Source organism: Octopus bimaculoides, chromosome 25, assembly GCF_001194135.2.
Source record: "Octopus bimaculoides isolate UCB-OBI-ISO-001 chromosome 25, ASM119413v2, whole genome shotgun sequence".
Taxonomy (NCBI): domain Eukaryota; kingdom Metazoa; phylum Mollusca; class Cephalopoda; order Octopoda; family Octopodidae; genus Octopus; species Octopus bimaculoides.
The window spans coordinates 15,692,549-15,697,960 of NC_069005.1; the positions used below are offsets into that span (position 1 = coordinate 15,692,549).

Below are 5,412 nucleotides of genomic sequence, written 5' to 3' on the forward strand. Positions count from 1 at the left end.
CACAAGGATGCTGAAAAGTTCCAGGCTTTAAGGGTATTGCGAAGGGCCTGGTTGGAGGCCCAACATTCTGAGTTCTTTTACATTGCTTAGAAAAACTGAAGGACTGCTGCAATAAGTGTGTGAATCTGAGAGGGAAATATGTCTAATAAAATCCTAATTAACTGATCCTCCTATATATTTTTTTTACCCAAACCCAGGAACTTTTCAGCATCCCCTTATGTGTATGAGTGTGTGTGTGTGTGTATGTATGTATGTATGTATGTATGTATGTATGTATGTATGTGTGTGTGTATATATATATATATATATATATATATATATATCTGCAGAAGAATGGCAACTTGTCCAGACAAAGAGATGTCTCTCAGGGATTTTGTAACCAAGTACAAGGTCTCAAGTGGCGAAACATTTACATAAAATAGATCAATGTGGTTAAAAATGTCAACAGATTAGAAAGAAAAAAATTTGAGGAATAGAAAAAAAGTGCCAGTAACTTTCAAACAATTGCAATGGAATCGTGTCGGTAGGTAACATATTTTGAAAATTCAAGAAATAAATGAAAAATGAATTTCACCCTTTAACCATGAAATCGAATTTCATGGTTATTCCAGAAATAATGTTAAATGTCTACCAAAAATTGGAATTGGAATTGGTATTTTCTTACAAGAAGCAAATTTATTGGAGGTTAATGTTTTTTTAGGGCCTGTCAACCTGAGGTTGCATATTATTCCATTAGTGATAAACTTGACACATCTCAACAAAAAATAGCTTCAGTCATGACATTCCGCAGCAAAAGATAGATTGGTATATTAAACTGGTTTCTGCAGTTAAGGATAATAAGGTTTTGAGTGGGCATATCTGATTTCCGCAATAAAAAGGTTAAGAGATTTTGTTTATTCTTAAATGGTCAAAAATTCACTTCTGCAATGTAATTTAAAGATGGACAATTGTGAAAGCTTTCTAAATCAAGTTGCTTCTACATCATGAATCAACTTTTCTACATTGACAATCATATCTCTATACACTCCCTCATGCTCTGTTATCTTAACATTTCAATGTAACTCAAAAATTCAAAGGATGCTTGATCACTAAACAGAAATGATGTAATTTTAATTATAAATAATTTAATTTTTGATATCACACTTGGTTACTGTCTTATCTGTTCTTGTAACCTAGCAGTTTGAAAAGTGGAGAATGATAAACCAAGTATCAGCTTGGAATGAATATCAAGATCCACATCATTAACTAAAATCCTTGATAGTGTTGTCCCACCACAGCCACAATCTAATGACTATAACCAGTAAAAGAATGACTACATCACTGCCTATAAGTTAACAAGGGTGACACTATGTAGTCAATCAACCTGGTAGAAATAGCAGCCAAATCTCCCTTGAATCACAGCATAACAGGTTATTAGACAATGAAGGCACATGGCTTAGTGTTTAGAGTGTTGGACTCACAATCATGAGGTAATGAGTTTGATTCCAGGACCAGGCTGTGTGTTGTGTCGTTGAGCAAGACACTTTATTTCATGTTGCTCCAGTTCACTCAGCTGTAGAAATGAATTGCAACACCACTAGTGCCATGCTGTACTGGCCTTTGCCTTCCCCTTGGATAACATCAGTGGTGTGAAGAGGGGAGGCTGGTGTGTATGGGCAACTGCTAGTTTTCCATAAACAATCTTGCCCGGGCTTGTACCTCAGATGGGAACTTTCTAGGTTCAATTCCATGGTCATTCATGACTGAAGGGGGTCTAAATTAAATAAACAGTCCATTATATCATTTTAACATCAGCTCTTCCATGCTTGCATGTGTTGGGTGGAATCTGTTGAGGCAGATTTTCTATGGCCAGATACCCTTCTTGTCACCAACCCTCACCTGTTTCCAAGCAAGGTAGTATTTCATCATGGCCAGAAATGTTTTTGCAGAATATTGGAAATGACTGACACTGGTTGTATGACAGTGATAACCATTTACAACTGTCATGCTGTATCAAGATCAGAAGATACGTACACACACCTATACACATGTACACAAACACACACACACTATGGGCTATTTTCAGTTTCCATCAAGGAAATCCACTCTCAAGGCTTTGGTTAATCTTGGGCTATAGTAGAAGACACTTGCTCAAGGTGCCATCTCGTGAGACTGAACCTGAAACCATGTTACGAAGTAAACTTTTTAAGCACATAGCCCATAGCCATACTTGCACATACAATATGTGTGTGTGTGTGTGTGTGTGTGTGTGTGTGTGTGTGTGTGTGTGTGTGTGTATTTTTCTGTGTTTATGTTTACATTGCCTTTATAAAAAGTGCTGCTGTTAATGTCTCATAAGTTAGCACTTTAAAAACAGATTAATAGAATAAGAAGGCAAATGAAATAAATAATGGGGTCATTACAAGCATAAAAAATCCTTTGAAATGCCATGCCTCAGCATGGCGACAATCCAATGACTAAATCCAGTAGACCCCACCCCCACCACCACCACCACCACCACCAAAAAAAAAATCTGAGATGTTAGCATGGTGAAAATGATGTAAGTGATGGTGGTGGTGGTGGTGAGGAATGGGAGAAGACTTCCAAGATTATTTTGACCAATAGAATCACAGCTTGAAATTTATCAGTTGTATCTAGTGCAAACCACCAGATAGTATGAGATGGTAATCTATTTTAACACTTTCACTGCTAGTCACTTAGAGTAATTGTCTGACTGGTATTAAGAGAGTGAAAAGAGTAGAATTTCTTTTTTTATAAAATCAAAGGAAACTTCACGAGGATAAGTAATATTACTACAGCTTTTACTGATCAAGGCCAGTATATATAGATTGTTATCACACATGAAAATGATATTGGATGATATTGGGCAGAACATAAAGCATGTTAGCATTTTGTGATTTAAAGCTGTTGGGTTTTTTTTTTTGTTTGTCTTCTATTTTTATTTACAACTTAACCTTTTTGTTACCATGTTTCTGTTGAAATATACTGCCTTTTGTTTCAATTAATTTTGAAAATGATCTTTATTCTTATTGTTTTATCTTCTACTTGTTACAGTTGTTTGACTGTGATCATGCTGGAGCACTTCTCTAAAGGGATTTAGTTGAAATGAGTCAACCCTGGTACTTACTTTTTATTTTATTAGTTTCTTTTGCCAAACTGGTAAGTTTATGGGATGTAAACAAACCAACACTAGTTGCCAAGTGATGGTGGGAGACAAATACACACACACACACACACATATGATGGGCTTCTTTTAGTTTCTGTTTACCAAATCCATTGCCAAAGTTGTGGTTGACCTGGGGTTTACCCAAAGTGCTGCGCATTGTGACTGAACCTAAAAACACCTGGTTGGAAAGCAAGCTTCTCAACCACACACTCACGCTTGCACCTGACGGAGAATTCAGGAAAATAACTGTCATTATTATCAAACTGGTATTTGGAACATAAATTGACATACAATTTTGATAGAAGGTGTGATTTTAGATCATTTTTAACCATGAAGTTTGCATCATAGAACCAGGAGCAGTCCCAGGTGGTTTGATATCAAAAGGGATAATATTTCACATTTAATAGGGTTTATAATAATAAATGCAAAGGTGCATGTCTCAGTGGTTAGAGTGTCAGGTTCACAATCATGTGGTAATGGGTTCGATTCCCAGACCAGGCTGTGTGTTGTGTTCTTGAGCAAGATACTTTCATTTCATGTTGCTCCAGTTCACTCAGCTGTACAAATGAGTCATGATGTCACTAGTGCCAAGCTGTATTGGCCTTTGCCTTTCCCTTGGATAACATCAGTGGCGTGGAGAGGGGGGGGGCTGGTATGCATGGGTGATTGCTGGTCTTCCATAAACCTTGCCTGGACTTGTGCCTTGGAGTGGAACTTTCTAGGTGCAATCCCATGGGTGCTTACTCTATAATAACAAATGTAAAGGCAAGTGGACTAATAGTAATGTTATCAGCATCATGATTGTAAGGTTGTAGGTTCAAGACCTGGATCATGCAGCACATTGGAAGGAAACTTGAAGAATATAATAGGTGTCAGTGTAGCTGTGTGATCAAGAAGTTCACACTGGAAGTTACATCCTTCTGAATTTTATGCCATTGGTAGTTACATCCTTCTGAATCTTGTGGCATTTTGCAGGGAGTGTGATACAAAAAAGATTGGCTGCTATTTCTAGCAGGTCCTTTGACAGCATAGTAGCTCCCTTTATGGCTTATCAACAATTGTCTGAATAGGTAGTTTTATTGTGACAACACTTCATTGCCCACTCAATACTGGTTTCAAATTTTGGCATAAGGCCTGAAAGTTTGTTGGAGGGGTAAGTCGACTGCATCAACCCAGTACTCAACTGGTACTTATTTCATTGACCCCAAAAGGATGAAAAGCAAAGTCAACCCCAGTGGCATTGCCACTGGTTTTCTGGTGTCGTAACCATTCTGCCAGCTCATCGCCTTATTGCCCACTCAATATTATTACCATCTCACTATTATCACATGACCAAACCTTTGTTCTCTAAAAAGGTACTTCATTTCTAGTTATTCCAGTCTCTTCAGTTGAAAGGGGTACCAGCAGTGTAAGCAATTGATAGTAATAATACTCACTGACACATGGGAGTCCAAAGTGTGTTCTTATACTCTTAGTTGCTTACATTCCTCAAGAACTGAGATATTCTTCGACCTAATGAGGCCTGGAGGCTCAAGACAAACTTTTAAATGACAAATACAAAGAACATCTTGATCTGTTATTCTTTATTGACAACAGTTGTTGTAGTTACTTAGTCTAGGTCAACCCCTAATCCTAATCGAAGGTGCTTCAGACATGAACAGCCTTTTTTTCCCCCCTTTTACAGTGTATCTCAAACTATTCTATTCAAAGTGTCTTTTATTTTTAAGTCATTAATTAGTGCAATACAAAAGAGATTGGCTGCTATTTCTAGTAGGTTCCTTGATGACATAATAGCTTCCTCATTGGCTCATCAAGAAATATCTTTACCAACCCTAAGGTGGCGAACTGGTTGAATTGTTAGTAAGCAGGGAAAAATGCTTAGTGGCATTTTATCTGTCTTTATATACCGAGTTCAAATTCTGCAAGGGTGACTTTGCCTTTCATCATTATATATATATACACATACATACATATATACGCATACACATATATATATATATAACATATATACATACACATACATACATACATACATACATACATACATACATACATACATATATATATACATACATACACACACGCACACACACATATATATATATATATACACCTACACATACATATATATATATACATACACACATACACATAACATATATACATACACACATGTATACATATATATACATATATATATATATACATACATACATATACATACACACATGTATACATATATATAC

General features: G+C 36.5%; 1 protein-coding gene across 12 annotated transcripts in view; it reads right to left on the bottom strand.

Moving 5' to 3' along the window:
* The window catches only part of LOC106877382 (RIMS-binding protein 2), an 888,511-nt gene that overhangs the window by 340,252 nt on the left and 542,847 nt on the right, over window positions 1-5,412 (bottom strand). The window lies entirely within an intron of this gene.